The 18964-nt window shown below is 55.6% G+C and overlaps 1 protein-coding gene across 1 annotated transcript in view; it reads right to left on the reverse strand.

Moving 5' to 3' along the window:
• LOC128704144 (metalloprotease TIKI2) overlaps positions 1-18964 on the reverse strand; it is a gene marked incomplete at its 3' end in the record, with an annotated part of 74424 nt that overhangs the window by 30510 nt on the left and 24950 nt on the right.

Here is an 18964-nt window from a genome sequence, read left to right on the forward strand (position 1 = left end):
TACGTAGGTCCCAGTTCACGTTTTTGGAAGAAATAAAAAAAAATGAAGCCTTGCTTTTCGTACAATAATTCCTGAGTGCCGCCATTGAATATGTTCAAGCCATAATTATGTGGTCATAGCATGATGAAACTTCTGAGCGGCGTCAAGCTTAATGTACACCTGAAGGGTGGTTTAGAAAGACACGTAAGCAAACACTATGACATATTTATTAGAAAACGTTCCGGTCCTGGGATCTTAATCAAGGTCCCAGGACCGAAACGTTTTCTAATAAATATGTCATAGTGTTTGCTTACGTGTCTTTCTAAACCAACTTGTCGGTATTTATTACCAAGGTTTATACCACACCTGAAGGGTGTTCCAGGGGCCAACGTCCCCGTGGCCCGGTCAATGAGCAGTCCTCGCTTTGGATCCAGGGCTTGACCAACCAGGATGTTATTGCCTGTCTGTTTGTTCCTCATTAAATGCACCGCATGCTAGTGGAATTCTTTTGTCCTTAATATTTTATCACATGTAAACTACGTTCTGTATACTATAGACAACAATGTATTGCATTCTGTGGGCATATACTACGACTGGCACACGCCATGACGCACTAATCTAATTAAAACCTTAATTTTTAAAGGGTGGGCCTGTAAGTCGGCGGAAGGCCTCAGTCAGATGACCAACGGCGGGTCATCATCTAAGACCCGCGTCAAGAAACACTTGTCCTGTTTCCTGACGAACCTTACCTAACCTAACCTAGCAATTCGCTTTCGTGCCCCTCTCCTCGCCAAACACAGGTGCATCTTAGGCAGTGCATCGGTAGACCGACTCGAGCAGTACCGTTCAGTTTGCTATGAGTCTGTGGGAAAGATCACAAGACATGAAGAGGTGAATATTATCAACGCAAGCCTTGCAACAGCTGGGTGTGCATCATCCAGCTAGGCCGCCTCAACTATGCAGATCTGATAGCAGCTTAAAGTGTCCAGATAGAAATACCTGGCAAATTTAGACAGCGAGGAGACAGTGTGAGACTACAAATGCAAGTTCACACTGGCTGGCACTTATCTCCATTACAGCAGGAATGAAGGAGGTGCAGCTGCCAGCTTCAGGGAGTCCCAAAAGTCTCGAGAGTACAGTGAACTTGCTCACCATTACATGTTTGTTCCTAAAGGTTCAGAGACCATCGGTTCGTGAGGAAAGAAGAGCGTCCACGTTCCTGAGGAAATTATGAAGACGACTCAGTAAGGCAACTAAGGATATAAAATATTGAGAGGAATCAACAAGGTCGACAGAGACAGGATATTCCAGAGATGGGACAGAACAAGGGGTCACTATTGGAAGCTGAAGACTCAGAGGAGTCACAGGGACGTTAGGAAGTATTTATTCAGTTAAAGAGTTCTCGGGAAAGTGAGGTAGTGGAGGCAGGTACCATACATAGCTTTAAGAAGATGTATGATAAACTCATGGAGCAGGGAGAGTGGACCTAGTAGCTACTAGTGAAGAAGCGGGGTCAGGAGCTATGAATCAACCCCTGCAACCACAATTAGGTGAGTAAACATACAATTGTTTCTTGAGACGTCGAACGCAGGTGACACCAGCCATCCTGACACTAAATGTTGCTTTCAAGCCTGCCACGTAATGAAGCTGATTTGTTTTTGTTACAAACACCTGTGATTCTACTAAGTTTATTAGGAATCATCGATCAAACATGGTAGTAGCACTAACCAGTTCTTGTCACTACCACCAGGTGAGTGTCTGGGTACACTTAAAGTGACATGGAGAGCGCAGGAGCTGCAGCTGCTGAGGACTGGAGTTCTCTGTAGAAACTGGTGACTTCGTCGCTGTTAAGATAATATTTCTTATTTTTTGGAGTTTTTAACCCGCCCCAGAGAGGGAGAGCCACCCAGGATAACCCAGGTAAGTCAGTGCGTCATCGAGGACTGTCTTCTTTCCACTGTAGTCCTTTAATCTTGTCCCCCAGGGTGCCACCCACACGAGTCGACTAACACCCAGGTACCTACTTACTGCTAGGTAAACAGTGACAGCAGGTGTAAGGAAACATGGCGAACGTTTCCACTCACGCCGTGCCTTGAGGCAGCCATGATCCTCACTGTTCTCTCCAACAGTAAATCATTAATTAGTGCTTACGAACCACTGAAGGACGGCAGTGTGCCAGACTGGTAATCTCAGGACTGATATAAAGCAAGACAGAATTCCAGTCACTTCTTAGAAGTGTTTATATTTATTCACGATTAAATTAGCAGGATACAAACACACACACACACACACACACACACACATCAGAGTAACAAGCGCTACAAAAGAGGGATGAATGGTATGCATATTTTTGGTCTTAAAGGGAAAACAAGAAACTGGAAGCACTATCTTCCGCCACTCAGCACCCCCGGGAGAGCACAGCACTCATGGGGGAGCACAGCACCCCTGGGAAAGTACAGCACCCCTGGGAGAGCACAGCACCCCTGGGAGAGCACAGCACCCCTGGGAGAGCACAGCACCCCTGGGAGAGCACTGCACCCCTGACAGAGCACAGCACCCCTGGAAGAGCACAGCACCCCTGGAAGAGCACAGCAACCCTGGTAGAGCATAGCACTCATGGGGGGAGCACAGCACCCCTGTGAGAGCACAGCACTCATGTGGGAACAGCAACCCTGTGGGAGCACAGCACCCCTGGGGAGCACATCACCCCTGGTAGAGCACATAAGTCATGGGGAGCACAGCACCCCTGGGGAGCACTGCACCCCGAGGAGAGAACAGCGCCCCTGGGAGTGCACAGCATCCCTAGGAGAGCACAGCACCCCTGGTAGCGCACAACACCCATCGGGGAACAGAGCACCCCTGGGGAGCACAGCACCCCTGGGGAGCACAGCACTCCTGGGGAGCACAGCACTCATGGGGGAGCACAGCACTCATGGGGGAGCACAGCACCTGTGGGAACACAGCACCCCTGGGGAAGCACTACACCCCGAGGAGAGAACAGCACCCCAGGGAGTGCACAGCACCCCTAGGAAAGCACAGCACCCCTGTGGGAAGACAGCACCCCTGGGGGAGAACCGCACCCCTGGTAGAGCACAGCACTCATGGGGGAGCACAGCATCCCTGTGAGAACACAGCACCCCTGGGATAGCACAGCACCCTTGGGGGAGCACAGCACCCCTGAGAAGCACAGCACCCCTTTGGGGGCACAGCATCCCTGGAAAGCACAGCACCCCTGGGAGTGCACAGCACCCCTAGGAGAGCACAGCACCCCTGGTAGAGCACAGCACTCATGGGGGAGCACAGTACCTCTGGGGGAGCACAGCACCCCTGAGGAAGCACAGCACCCCTGGGAGAGCACAGCACCCCTCCATATCCCTGGTGATGACTTTTTCGACCATCGCTGCATGGGGGTCAGTGACCATCGACCAACAGCACCAGGGGATCCTAAACACCCCGGGGTGAGGCACGCACACGGACACACGCACACACACAAACAGGTATGATAAAGCTCATGGAGCAGGGTGAACCTAGAAGCGACCCGTGAAGAGTCGGAGCCAGGAACTAGGATTCGACCCCTGCAACCACAATTAAGCGAGTACAAGACAGTAATACTCCCAATGATCTTCTCATTATAACCAAAGACATATTTCAGACATTTTTGTGTTATCCTTTGTAATCCACACCTATGCTGCTATGTATGATAATTTATATAAGTATTTGTGTGTACCTGTACATGAATGAACGTACTAAATACGAAAGCAGCGTCAAAAGTAAGAGAGTTCAATGTTACCAAGTAAAGTGACCGAACCTGCGAGGCAGAACACTACAAACTGTGAAGCAACATATGGGTAATAAACAGAAGGAAGGATTTAAAATATGAATCACTTTTCTTAGGTCTATGACGGGGTAAATTCTCGTTTTGTTTTTTTCTCTCCTGTGATTTTGACATTACGGTGAAAGAAACAGACTACTGAAGCTCCATAAAGCTTGCGTGTGGCCAGCGGTAACAGCCTGGTTGATCAGGCCCTGATCCACCGCGAGGCCAGGTCACAGACCGGGCCGCGGGGGCGCTGACCCCCAGAACACCCCCTCCCCCCCCCGACATACGCCAGGTAAGGGATAACAATGAACGAGCACAGTGGGGTTACCTACCTATACCTAAATAAACTTACTAAATATATGCTAGTCCAGAGCAGCGGTTCCTATTTTAGGTGGAGCCAACGACCTAAGCTTGTCCTCGTCTCCACGTTCCTCTCCTTCCTTCATATACAATTTTTAATGTGAAAAGAGAATAAAAGATTCTCTTTAATTACATAGGAATATTGAGAAACTAATTTTCATTCTTCGCTTTGTTTTTAGTTATCGAAAATATTCTGTTTAAGGAGCAAATCGCTTAGGTTCACGCCTCACCCTGGAGACTACTCTCGCCTCACCCTGGAGACTGCTCTCGCCTCACCCTGGAGACTACTCTCGCCTCACCCTGGAGACTACTCTCGCCTCACCCTGGAGACTGCTCTCGCCTCACCCTGGAGACTACTCTCGCCTCACCCTGGAGACTGCTCTCGCCTCACCCTGGAGACTGCTCTCGCCTCACCCTGGAGACTGCTCTCGCCTCACCCTGGAGACTGCTCTCGCCTCACCCTGGAGACTGCTCTCGCCTCACCCTGGAGACTGCTCTCGCCTCACCCTGGAGACTGCTCTCGCCTCACCCTGGAGACTGCTCTCGCCTCACCCTGGAGACTGCTCTCGCCTCACCCTGGAGACTGCTCTCGCCTCACCCTGGAGACTGCTCTCGCCTCACCCTGGAGACTACTCTCGCCTCACCCTGGAGACTACTCTCGCCTCACCCTGGAGACTGCTCTCGCCTCACCCTGGAGACTGCTCTCGCCTCACCCTGGAGACTGCTCTCGCCTCACCCTGGAGACTGCTCTCGCCTCACCCTGGAGACTACTCTCGCCTCACCCTGGAGACTGCTCTCGCCTCACCCTGGAGACTGCTCTCGCCTCACCCTGGAGACTGCTCTCGCCTCACCCTGGAGACTGCTCTCGCCTCACCCTGGAGACTGCTCTCGCCTCACCCTGGAGACTACTCTCGCCTCACCCTGGAGACTGCTCTCGCCTCACCCTGGAGACTGCTCTCGCCTCACCCTGGAGACTACTCTCGCCTCACCCTGGAGACTGCTCTCGCCTCACCCTGGAGACTGCTCTCGCCTCACCCTGGAGACTGCTCTCGCCTCACCCTGGAGACTGCTCTCACCTCACCCTGGAGACTGCTCTCGCCTCACCCTGGAGACTCCTCTCGCCTCACCCTGGAGACTGCTCTCGCCTCACCCTGGAGACTGCTCTCGCCTCACCCTGGAGACTGCTCTCGCCTCACCCTGGAGACTGCTCTCGCCTCACCCTGGAGACTGCTCTCGCCTCACCCTGGAGACTGCTCTCGCCTCACCCTGGAGACTGCTCTCGCCTCACCCTGGAGACTGCTCTCGCCTCACCCTGGAGACTGCTCTCGCCTCACCCTGGAGACTGCTCTCGCCTCACCCAGGAGACTGCTCTCGCCTCACCCTGGAGACTGCTCTCGCCTCACCCTGGAGACTGCTCTCGCCTCACCCTGGAGACTGCTCTCGCCTCACCCTGGAGACTGCTCTCGCCTCACCCTGGAGACTGCTCTCGCCTCACCCTGGAGACTGCTCTCGCCTCACCCTGGAGACTGCTCTCGCCTCACCCTGGAGACTGCCCTCGCCTCACCCTGGAGACTGCCCTCGACTCACCCTGGAGACTGCCCTCGCCTCACCCTGGAGACTGCCCTCGCCTCACCCTGGAGACTGCCCTCGCCTCACCCTGGAGACTGCCCTCGCCTCACCCTGGAGACTGCCCTCGCCTCACCCTGGAGACTGCCCTCGCCTCACGCTGGAGACTGCCCTCGCCTCACCCTGGAGACTGCCCTCGCCTCACCCTGGAGACTGCCCTCGCCTCACCCTGGAGACTGCCCTCGCCTCACCCTGGAGACTGCCCTCGCCTCACCCTGGAGACTGCCCTCGCCTCACCCTGGAGACTGCCCTCGCCTCACCCTGGAGACTGCCCTCGCCTCACCCTGGAGACTGCCCTCGCCTCACCCTGGAGACTGCCCTCGCCTCGCCCTAAAGACTACTCTCGCCTCGCCCTAAAGACTACTCTCGCCTCGCCCTAAAGACTACTCTCGCCTCGCCCTGGAGACTACTCTCGCCTCACCCTGGAGACTACTCTCGCCTCACCCTGGAGACTACTCTCGCCTCACCCTGGAGACTACTCTCGATTCACCCTGGAGACTACTCTCGCCTCACCCTGGAGACTACCCTCGCCTCACCCTGGAGACTGCCCTCGCCTCACCCTGGAGACTACTCTCGCCTCACCCTGGAGAGTACCCTCGCCTCACCCTGGAGACTACCCTCGCCTCACCCTGGAGACTACCCTCGCCTCACCCTGGAGACTACCCTCGCCTCACCCTGGAGACTACCCTCGCCTCACCCTGGAGACTACCCTCGCCTCACCCTGGAGACTACCCTCGCCTCACCCTGGAGACTGCCCTCGCCTCACCCTGGAGACTTCCCTCGCCTCACCCTGGAGACTGCCCTCGCCTCACCCTGGAGACTGCCCTCGCCTCACCCTGGAGACTGCACTCGCCTCACCCTGGAGACTGCCCTCGCCTCACCCTGGAGACTGCTCTCGCCTCACCCTGGAGACTGCTCTCGCCTCACCCTGGAGACTGCTCTCGCCTCACCCTGGAGACTGCTCTCGCCTCACCCTGGAGACTGCTCTCGCCTCACCCTGGAGACTGCTCTCGCCTCACCCAGGAGACTGCTCTCGCCTCACCCAGGAGACTGCTCTCGCCTCACCCTGGAGACTGCTCTCGCCTCACCCTGGAGACTGCTCTCGCCTCACCCTGGAGACTGCTCTCGCCTCACCCTGGAGACTGCTCTCGCCTCACCCTGGAGACTGCTCTCGCCTCACCCTGGAGACTGCTCTCGCCTCACCCTGGAGACTGCCCTCGCCTCACCCTGGAGACTGCCCTCGCCTCACCCTGGAGACTGCCCTCGCCTCACCCTGCAGACTGCCCTCGCCTCACCCTGGAGACTGCCCTCGCCTCACCCTGGAGACTGCCCTCGCCTCACCCTGGAGACTGCCCTCGCCTCACCCTGGAGACTGCCCTCGCCTCACCCTGGAGACTGCCCTCGCCTCACCCTGGAGACTGCCCTCGCCTCACCCTGGAGACTGCCCTCGCCTCACCCTGGAGACTGCCCTCGCCTCACCCTGGAGACTGCCCTCGCCTCACCCTGGAGACTGCCCTCGCCTCACCCTGGAGACTGCCCTCGCCTCACCCTGGAGACTGCCCTCGCCTCGCCCTAAAGACTACTCTCGCCTCGCCCTAAAGACTACTCTCGCCTCGCCCTAAAGACTACTCTCGCCTCGCCCTGGAGACTACTCTCGCCTCACCCTGGAGACTACTCTCGCCTCACCCTGGAGACTACTCTCGCCTCACCCTGGAGACTACTCTCGATTCACCCTGGAGACTACTCTCGCCTCACCCTGGAGACTACCCTCGCCTCACCCTGGAGAATACCCTCGCCTCACCCTGGAGACTTCCCTCGCCTCACCCTGGAGATTACCCTCGCGTCACCCTGGAGACTACCCTCGCCTCACCCTGGAGACTACCCTCGCCTCACCCTGGAGACTCCCCTCGCCTCACCCTGGAGACTTCCCTCGCCTCACCCTGGAGACTGCCCTCGCCTCACCCTGGAGACTGCCCTCGCCTCACCCTGGAGACTGCCCTCGCCTCACCCTGGAGACTGCCCTCGCCTCACCCTGGAGACTGCCCTCGCCTCACCCTGGAGACTGCCCTCGCCTCACCCTGGACACTGCCCTCGCCTCACCCTGGAGACTGCCCTCGCCTCACCCTGGAGACTGCCCTCGCCTCACCCTGGAGACTGCCCTCGCCTCACCCTGGAGACTGCCCTCGCCTCACCCTGGAGACTGCCCTCGCCTCACCCTGGAGACTGCCCTCGCCTCACCCTGGAGACTGCCCTCGCCTCACCCTGCAGACTACTCTCGCCTCACCCTGCAGACTACTCTCGCCTCACCCTGCAGACTACTCTCGCCTCACCCTGCAGACTACTCTCGCCTCACCCTGGAGACTACTCTCGCCTCACCCTGGAGACTACTCTCGCCTCACCCTGGAGACTACTCTCGCCTCACCCTGGAGACTACTCTCGCCTCACCCTGGAGACTACTCTCGCCTCACCCTGGAGACTACTCTCGCCTCACCCTGGAGACTACTCTCGCCTCACCCTGGAGACTACTCTCGCCTCACCCTGGAGACTACTCTCGCCTCACCCTGGAGACTACTCTCGCCTCACCCTGGAGACTACTCTCGCCTCACCCTGGAGACTACTCTCGCCTCACCCTGGAGACTGCTCTCGCCTCACCCTGGAGACTGCCCTCGCCTCACCCTGGAGACTGCCCTCGCCTCACCCTGGAGACTGCCCTCGCCTCACCCTGGAGACTGCCCTCGCCTCACCCTGGAGACTACTCTCGCCTCACCCTGGAGACTACTCTCGCCTCACCCTGGAGACTACTCTCGCCTCACCCTGGAGACTACCCTCGCCTCACCCTGGAGACTACTCTCGCCTCACCCTGGAGACTACCCTCGCCTCACCCTGGAGAGTACCCTCGCCTCACCCTGGAGACTACTCTCGCCTCACCCTGGAGACTACTCTCGCCTCACCCTGGAGACTACTCTCGCCTCACCCTGGAGACTACTCTCGCCTCACCCTGGAGACTACTCTCGCCTCACCCTGGAGACTACTCTCGCCTCACCCTGGAGACTACTCTCGCCTCACCCTGGAGACTACTCTCGCCTCACCCTGGAGACTACTCTCGCCTCACCCTGGAGACTACTCTCGCCTCACCCTGGAGACTACTCTCGCCTCACCCTGGAGACTACTCTCGCCTCACCCTGGAGACTACTCTCGCCTCACCCTGGAGACTACTCTCGCCTCACCCTGGAGACTACTCTCGCCTCACCCTGGAGACTACTCTCGCCTCACCCTGGAGACTACTCTCGCCTCACCCTGGAGACTAATCACGACTTCCCTCCCTGGAGACTACTCACGACTTCCCTCCCTGGAGACTACTCACGACTTCCCTCCCTGGAGACTACTCACGACTTCCCTCCCTGGAGACTACTCAAGACTTCCCTCCCTGGAGACTACTCACGACTTCCCTCCCTGGAGACTACTCACGACTTCCCTCCCTGGAGACTACTCACGACTTCCCTCCCTGGAGACTACTCAAGACTTCCCTCCCTGGAGACTACTCACGAGGAGACTACTCACGACTTCCCTCCCTGGAGACTACTCACGACCTCCCTCCCTGGAGACTACTCACGACTTCCCTCCCTGGAGACTACTCACGACTTCCCTCCCTGGAGACTACTCACGACTTCCCTCCCTGGAGACTAAAGACTTCCCTCCCTGGAGACTACTCAAGACTTCCCTCCCTGGAGACTACTCAAGACTTCCCTCCCTGGAGACTACTCACGACTTCCCTCCCTGGAGACTACTCAAGACTTCCCTCCCTGGAGACTACTCACGACTTCCCTCCCTGGAGACTACTCACGACTTCCCTCCCTGGAGACTACTCACGACTTCCCTCCCTGGAGACTACTCACGACTTCCCTCCCTGGAGACTACTCACGACCCCCATCCTCCCTGGAGACTACTCACGACCCCCATCCTCCCTGGAGACTACTCACGACCCCCATCCTCCCTGGAGACTACTCACGACCCCCATCCTCCCTGGAGACTACTCACGACCCAGGAAAAATAACAGGGTGGGTAAGGAAATTTTTGATAACGAGAAATAACACCAATGATGTAGAATAATGTTGTGCTCACAGCTGGGCAGGAGAGGTATCACAGCTGGGCAGGAGAGGCATCACAGCTGGGCAGGAGAGGCATCACAGCTGGGCAGGAGAGGCATCACAGCTGGGCAGGAGAGGCATCACAGCTGGGCAGGAGAGGCATCACAGCTGGGCAGGAGAGGCATCACAGCTGGGCAGGAGAGGTATCACAGCTGGGCAGGAGAGGCATCACAGCTGGGCAGGAGAGGCATCACAGCTGGGCAGGAGAGGCATCACAGCTGGGCAGGAGAGGCATCACAGCTGGGCAGGAGAGGCATCACAGCTGGGCAGGAGAGGCATCACAGCTGGGCAGGAGAGGTATCACAGCTGGGCAGGAGAGGCATCACAGCTGGGCAGGAGAGGTATCACAGCTGGGCAGGAGAGGCATCACAGCTGGGCAGGAGAGCTGGGCAGGAGAGGCATCACAGCTGGGCAGGAGAGGCATCACAGCTGGGCAGGAGAGGTATCACAGCTGGGCAGGAGAGGTATCACAGCTGGGCAGGAGAGGCATCACAGCTGGGCAGGAGAGGTATCACAGCTGGGCAGGAGAGGTATCACAGCTGGGCAGGAGAGGCATCACAGCTGGGCAGGAGAGGCATCACAGCTGGGCAGGAGAGGCATCACAGCTGGGCAGGAGAGGCATCACAGCTGGGCAGGAGAGGTATCACAGCTGGGCAGGAGAGGTATCACAGCTGGGCATCACAGCCGGGCATGAGAGCCATCACAGCTGGGCAGGAGAGGTATCACAGCTGGGCAGGAGAGGCATCACAGCTGGGCAGGAGAGCATCACAGCTATCACAGCTGGGCAGGAGAGGCATCACAGCTGGGCAGGAGAGGTATTACAGCTGGGCAGGAGAGGCATCACAGCTGGGCAGGAGAGGCATCACAGCTGGGCAGGAGAGGCTATCACACAGGAGAGGCATCACAGCTGGGCAGGAGAGGCATCACAGCTGGGCAGGAGAGGCATCACAGCTGGGCAGGAGAGGCATCACAGCTGGGCAGGAGAGGCATCACAGCTGGGCAGGAGAGGCATCACAGCTGGGCAGGAGAGGCATCACAGCTGGGCAGGAGAGGTATCACAGCTGGGCAGGAGAGGCATCACAGCTGGGCAGGAGAGGCATCACAGCTGGGCAGGAGAGGCATCACAGCTGGGCAGGAGAGGTATCACAGCTGGGCAGGAGAGGTATCACAGCTGGGCAGGAGAGGCATCACAGCTGGGCAGGAGAGGCATCACAGCTGGGCAGGAGAGGCATCACAGCTGGGCAGGAGAGGCATCACAGCTGGGCAGGAGAGGCATCACAGCTGGGCAGGAGAGGCATCACAGCTGGGCAGGAGAGGCATCACAGCTGGGCAGGAGAGGCATCACAGCTGGGCAGGAGAGGCATCACAGCTGGGCAGGAGAGGTATCACAGCTGGGCAGGAGAGGCATCACAGCTGGGCAGGAGAGGCATCACAGCTGGGCAGGAGAGGCATCACAGCTGGGCAGGAGAGGTATCACAGCTGGGCAGGAGAGGTATCACAGCTGGGCAGGAGAGGCATCACAGCTGGGCAGGAGAGGCATCACAGCTGGGCAGGAGAGGCATCACAGCTGGGCAGGAGAGGCATCACAGCTGGGCAGGAGAGGCATCACAGCTGGGCAGGAGAGGCATCACAGCTGGGCAGGAGAGGTATCACAGCTGGGCAGGAGAGGCATCACAGCTGGGCAGGAGAGGCATCACAGCTGGGCAGGAGAGGCATCACAGCTGGGCAGGAGAGGCATCACAGCTGGGCAGGAGAGGCATCACAGCTGGGCAGGAGAGGCATCACAGCTGGGCAGGAGAGGTATCACAGCTGGGCAGGAGAGGCATCACAGCTGGGCAGGAGAGGCATCACAGCTGGGCAGGAGAGGCATCACAGCTGGGCAGGAGAGGTACAGCTGGGCAGGAGAGGCATCACAGCTGGGCAGGAGAGGCATCACAGCTGGGCAGGAGAGGCATCACAGCTGGGCAGGAGAGGCATCACAGCTGGGCAGGAGAGGCATCACAGCTGGGCAGGAGAGGCATCACAGCTGGGCAGGAGAGGTATCACAGCTGGGCAGGAGAGGCATCACAGCTGGGCAGGAGAGGCATCACAGCTGGGCAGGAGAGGCATCACAGCTGGGCAGGAGAGGTATCACAGCTGGGCAGGAGAGGCATCACAGCTGGGCAGGAGAGGCATCACAGCTGGGCAGGAGAGGCATCACAGCTGGGCAGGAGAGGCATCACAGCTGGGCAGGAGAGGCATCACAGCTGGGCAGGAGAGGTATCACAGCTGGGCAGGAGAGGCATCACAGCTGGGCAGGAGAGGTATCACAGCTGGGCAGGAGAGGCATCACAGCTGGGCAGGAGAGGTATCACAGCTGGGCAGGAGAGGCATCACAGCTGGGCAGGAGAGGCATCACAGCTGGGCAGGAGAGGCATCACAGCTGGGCAGGAGAGGCATCACAGCTGGGCAGGAGAGGCATCACAGCTGGGCAGGAGAGGTATCACAGCTGGGCAGGAGAGGCATCACAGCTGGGCAGGAGAGGCATCACAGCTGGGCAGGAGAGGCATCACAGCTGGGCAGGAGAGGCATCACAGCTGGGCAGGAGAGGCATCACAGCTGGGCAGGAGAGGCATCACAGCTGGGCAGGAGAGGCATCACAGCTGGGCAGGAGAGGCATCACAGCTGGGCAGGAGAGGCATCACAGCTGGGCAGGAGAGGCATCACAGCTGGGCAGGAGAGGCATCACAGCTGGGCAGGAGAGGCATCACAGCTGGGCAGGAGAGGCATCACAGCTGGGCAGGAGAGGCATCACAGCTGGGCAGGAGAGGCATCACAGCTGGGCAGGAGAGGCATCACAGCTGGGCAGGAGAGGCATCACAGCTGGGCAGGAGAGGTATCACAGCTGGGCAGGAGAGGTATCACAGCTGGGCAGGAGAGGTATCACAGCTGGGCAGGAGAGGTATCACAGCTGGGCAGGAATCACAGCTGGGCAGGAGAGGCATCACAGCTGGGCAGGAGAGGCATCACAGCTGGGCAGGAGAGGCATCACAGCTGGGCAGGAGAGGCATCACAGTTGGGCAGGAGAGGCATCACAGCTGGGCAGGAGAGGTATCACAGCTGGGCAGGAGAGCATCACAGCTATCACAGCTGGGCAGGAGAGCATCACAGCTATCACAGCTGGGCAGGAGAGGTATCACAGCTGGGCAGGAGAGGCATCACAGCTGGGCAGGAGAGGCATCACAGCTGGGCAGGAGAGGCATCACAGCTGGGCAGGAGAGGCATCACAGCTGGGCAGGAGAGGTATCACAGCTGGGCAGGAGAGGCATCACAGCTGGGCAGGAGAGGCATCACAGCTGGACAATGTAAAGAGATCGTTTACTGCCTGCATAGGGCCAATCAAGTGTTTAAAATATTCTCTCTGGAGTGAAGAGAGAGAGAGACCCGATAATATACACTTGAAAGATACTTAACAGCTACGTCCCAAAATTACACACAATTTACTATGGGTATCTTTGGGAGAAAGGTTGGACAAATATGTGGGTGGAAATGGGTGGTTTTGATAAGGTATTGCCTTGTATGGGCCAGTAGGCCTAATGAAAACATGGGCACAATGGACACAATAAGAAAATGTCAACATTCATGGCCTAAGACTGTTCTACCTGCCACCAGAAGATATCAGAAATATTTCCGCAACGAATGTGTAAGTCATCAGGAAACTGGATCAACACCTCAGCCACATACCGGAGCAACTTGGCTATGATGGACATGAGGGTCAGCGGGCCGCCAACAGCAACAGCTTGGTGGATCAAACACCAAGAAAGCATGATCAGAAGGCAGGGCTGGAAAGCCAGAAAAACCCTCGAAATCGGCCACAGTTATGTCACAGGCAGGCTTAGGTTATCCTGGGTTGATAACTCTCCAGAGTTAATAATGAAAATAAATTCTACTTTATTTATATTACAAGAAGCCATCACCAGCGTGTATAAAAATATGGATAATCAAGCCAGTGGAGTATGAAGCGACAATAAGAGCAGAGGGGTGCGTGAGGTTAATGGCGGCCGCCTGCTGACCAACATTATACAAGATACATCCAGCTCACGATTTTTACATCTTAATTTACGATCCATCCACTTAGCTGCATTCTGACATGAACACTCCTCAGTACCCCAGCATAGCCAAGCACACGCTGCTGCAGGGAATCATCCTTGTTGCCTAAGATAGTACCTAATCCCTAAGATCGAAGATTCCATATACCCAACACTAACTTAATCCCTAAGATCGTTTCTGCGATACACTCTACACAAACCTAATCCCTAAGATCAGAGCTGCCATATACCCAACACAAACTTAATCCCTAAGATCGCAGATACGATATACCCAACACAAGCTTAATTCCTAAGATCGTAGCTACGATATACCCAACACAAACTTAATCCCTAAGATCGCAGATACGATATACCCAACACAAACAAAATCCCTAACATCGTAGCTACGATACACTCTACACAAACTTATATACTTTCCGCTTAAATGTTTTTTAATATTTTGACCCAAGGGAATAATGTTTCATCCAGCAGTGCTGATGGTGAGGGTGAACATACGGTCATGAAGCTGGAACACCACAGCCTGGCCACTTCCAGGTCCTCCCCTGGTACTGAATGCTGCAGCCTGGCCACTTCCAGGTCCTCCCCTGGTACTGAATGCTGCAGCCTGGCCGCTTCCAGGTCCTCCCCTGGTACTGAATGCTGCAGCCTGGCCACTTCCAGGTCCTCCCCTGGTACTGAATGCTGCAGCCTGGCCACTTCCAGGTCCTCCCCTGGTACTGAATGCTGCAGCCTGGCCACTTCCAGGTCCTCCCCTGGTACTGAATGCTGCAGCCTGGCCACTTCCAGGTCCTCCCCTGGTACTGAATGCTGCAGCCTGGCCGCTTCCAGGTCCTCCCCTGGTACTGAATGCTGCAGCCTGGCCACTTCCAGGTCCTCCCCAGGTACTGAATGCTGCAGCCTGGCCACTTCCAGGTCCTCCCCTGGTACTGAATGCTGCAGCCTGGCCACTTCCAGGTACTCCCCTGGTACTGAATGCTGCAGCCTGGCCGTTTCCAGGTCCTCCCCTGGTACTGATTGCTGCAGCCTGGCCACTTCCAGGTCCTCCCCTGGTACTGAATGCTTCAGCCTGGCCGCTTCCAGGTCCTCCCCTGGTACTGATTGCTGCAGCCTGGCCGCTTCCAGGTCCTCCCCTGGTACTGATTGCTGCAGCCTGGCCGCTTCCAGGTCCTCCACTGGTACTGACTGCTGCAGCCTGGCCGCTTCCAGGTCCTCCCCTGGTACTGAATGCTGCAGCCTGGCCACTTCCAGGTCCTCCCCTAGTACTGAATGCTGCAGCCTGGCCACTTCCATGTCCTCCTCTGGTACTGAATGCTGCAGCCTGGCCACTTCCAGGTCCTCCCCTGATGCTGCAGCTTGGCCGCTTCCAGGTCCTCCCCTGGTACTGAATGCTGCAGCCTGGCTGCTTCCAGGTCCTCCCCTGGTATTGAATGCTGCAGCCTGGCCGCTTCCAGGTCCTCCCCTGGTACTGAATGCTGCAGCCTGGCCGCTTCCAGGTCCTCCCCTGGTACTGATTGCTGCAGCCTGGCCGCTTCCAGGTCCTCCCCTGGTACTGATTGCTGCAGCCTGGCCACTACCAAGTCTCCCCTGGTACTGATTGCTGCAGCCTGGCCACTACCAGGTCCTCCCCTGGTACTGATTGCTGCAGCCTGGCCTCTTCCAGGTCCTCCCCTGGTACTGATTGCTGCAGCCTGGCCGCTTCCAGGTCTTCCCCTGGTACTGATTGCTGCAGCCTGGCCACTTCCAGGTCCTCCCCTGGTACTGATTGCTGCAGCCTGGCCGCTTCCAGGTCTTCCCCTGGTACTGATTGCTGCAGCCTGGCCACTTCCAGGTCCTCCCCTGGTACTGATTGCTGCAGCCTGGCCACTTCCAGGTCCTCCCCTGGTACTGATTGCTGCAGCCTGGCCGCTTCCAGGTCTTCCCCTGGTACTGATTGCTGCAGCCTGGCCGCTTCCAGGTCCTCCCCTGGTACTGATTGCTGCAGCCTGGCCGCTTCCAGGTCCTCCCCTGGTACTGATTGCTGCAGCCTGGCCACTTCCAGGTCCTCCCCTGGTACTGATTGCTGCAGCCTGGCCGCTTCCAGGTCCTCCCCTGGTACTGATTGCTGCAGCCTGGCCGCTTCCAGGTCCTCCCCTGGTACTGATTGCTGCAGCCTGGCCGCTTCCAGGTCCTCCCCTGGTACTGATTGCTGCAGCCTGGCCGCTTCCAGGTCCTCCCCTGGTACTGATTGCTGCAGCCTGGCCGCTTCCAGGTCCTCCCCTGGTACTGATTGCTGCAGCCTGGCCGCTTCCAGGTCCTCCCCTGGTACTGATTGCTGCAGCCTGGCCGCTTCCAGGTCCTCCCCTGGTACTGATTGCTGCAGCCTGGCCGCTTCCAGGTCCTCCCCTGGTACTGATTGCTGCAGCCTGGCCGCTTCCAGGTCCTCCCCTGGTACTGATTGCTGCAGCCTGGCCGCTTCCAGGTCCTCCCCTGGTACTGATTGCTGCAGCCTGGCCGCTTCCAGGTCCTCCCCTGGTGCTGATTGCTGCAGCCTGGCCGCTTCCAGGTCCTCCCCTGGTACTGATTGCTGCAGCCTGGCCACTTCCAGGTCCTCCCCTGGTGCTGATTGCTGCAGCCTGGCCACTTCCAATGTTCAGCAGTTACTATATTTACGAATGATATTAATATAATGGCAGGAAACCCTTTATACTTTTGTTAAACGTAACATGATAAATTAGACACATGTGCAGCACTTTGGTATCTTTTATGAGGAAACGTTTCGGCACACATTGGCTTCATCAGTCCACACAAAGGAGAATGATGAAGAACGGGAGTAGTTTGAGGTAATCAATCCCTCAGCCTTGAGTTGACATTCATCCACATTCCTGTCTGACACAGCAACATCCTGGCATCTTAATACAGGAAATTCTTCACTTGCCTAACCCTTGGGCACGACCTACTTCCACATTGGACAAATGTGACACCACCTACGACTGCTGCACCTCTCCTGCCTACAGTATATAAGCTACTTCTTCGCACATATTCTGTATACTTTTCGAGATTGATGGACTGACTACATCGACTCCAGGCTGAGGGACTGATTACCTCAAACTACTCCTGTTCTTCACCATTCTCCTTTGTATGGACTGATGAAGCCAATGTGTGCCGAAACGTTTCCTCATTAAAGATACCCAAACATGTGTCTCAACTTGTGTTCTCTCTCTACATAAACGCCATGTCTACGCCTTTTTTTTTTTTTTTTTTTTTTGACGAGTGTAATTGTGAAAATATTTATCTGGAGAGATCTGGAGAGAGTTGATGACCAGCCTCCACAGTGTCCCAGGATGCGACTCACACCAGTCGACTTTGAGAACAAAAACCAACTAACTGGTAAAAATAAAATCCATTTTCAGTCTAGGAAATTCATGTATAACAAACATGTCATAACAGTTACGGAAATTGTTGAAGAAAAGATAAGGAGGCACCGACTGTATTGAAGACTTGAGAACTTTAAGAGTTCTCCATGAAGGACTAATGTGGAAAATGCAATGAAACTGGAATAACTGGCAACATTTATGATAATGGATAAGGGATTTATAGTTTGAGAAGACACGAGAACTATACAAGGGGGAAAAATGTCGTGTTGGGGAGATGTCGTCAGTGAGGTACCACAAGGATTTTTTTTTACACAGATGAATTTTTACAAGGTAAGAAGTGTTATCCTACCACCCCCTGGATGCCACCCACAACAGTCAACTACCACCCGGGTTTCTCCTTACTGCTAGGTGAACATGGACAGCAGGTGTAAGGAAACATGCCCAGCATTTCCAGCCGTACCGGGGATCAAACCACGGAAACTAAGTGTGTTGGTGAGTGCGTTACTAACCGAGCCACGGGACACTGTTGTACTTGTCCAAATAATGATTTTAATTCATATAAATGATTTACCAAACAGAATAAAAATTATACCAATACATTTGAAGATGATACAAAAAATATATGAAAAAATACAAAAATATACTTAATTATTATATAAGTTGACTTAGAGTAATTAAGTAAACCGAATTTCAGATGGATGACGGGATTTAATGTAAATAAAAACAATATAATGGAAATGGGAGAAAGCGAAATCAGGTTACACAAAGAACACAGATAGTGGGCCGTGGCCAGGTGGGCAACGCTCTCCCTTCACAGGCTGAGTGTCCGTGGTTCGATCCCCGGCAAGGGTGGAAACAGATTGTAATAAAGTTGGTAGATTGAACATTAAAATGGTATAAAATACCGACAGGTTGTTAGGTAAGACACATGCAACAGTTAGGTATCTTTATTTCGAAACGTTTCGCCTACACAGTAGGCTTCTTCAGTCGAGTACAGAAAAGTTGAACTTTAAGGGTGATGGACTGACTACATCGTCTTCAAGTATCTTCTGCTTCTATCAACTTTTCTGTACTCGACTGAAGAAGCCTACTGTGTAGGCGAAACGTTTCGAAATAAAGATACCTAACTGTTGCATATGTGTCTTACCTAACAACAAAGTTGGTAGAATTACCGACAATATATAAAGTAAAATGACACAAGTGCAACTAATGTGACATTTATTGTGGCAACGTTTCGCTCTCCAGGAGCTTTATCAAGCCATTACAAACAATACATGGACACAGAGGGTATATAAAGGCTCAGAGTGAGGTGCAATACTAGTGAGGTAACATTTCGATGTTAACTAGTGGTAGTGGTAGTAGTAGACACTTATGCACCATATGGAATCTTTATTCAGGAAACGTTTCGCCACACAGTGGCTTCATCAGTCCAATACAAAGAGGAAGGCGTAAGGAGAGGAGAAGTATGAGGTAATCAGTCCCTCAACCTGGAGTCGATGTGTTCAGTCCATCAATCTTGTAGAATGTGCAGCATAGGGCCGTAGACGTGGCTTATATACTGTAGTGAGGTGAGTGAAGCAGGCGGAGGCG

The sequence above is a fragment of the Cherax quadricarinatus genome, chromosome 66, assembly GCF_038502225.1.
Source record: "Cherax quadricarinatus isolate ZL_2023a chromosome 66, ASM3850222v1, whole genome shotgun sequence".
Lineage (NCBI taxonomy): Eukaryota > Metazoa > Arthropoda > Malacostraca > Decapoda > Parastacidae > Cherax > Cherax quadricarinatus.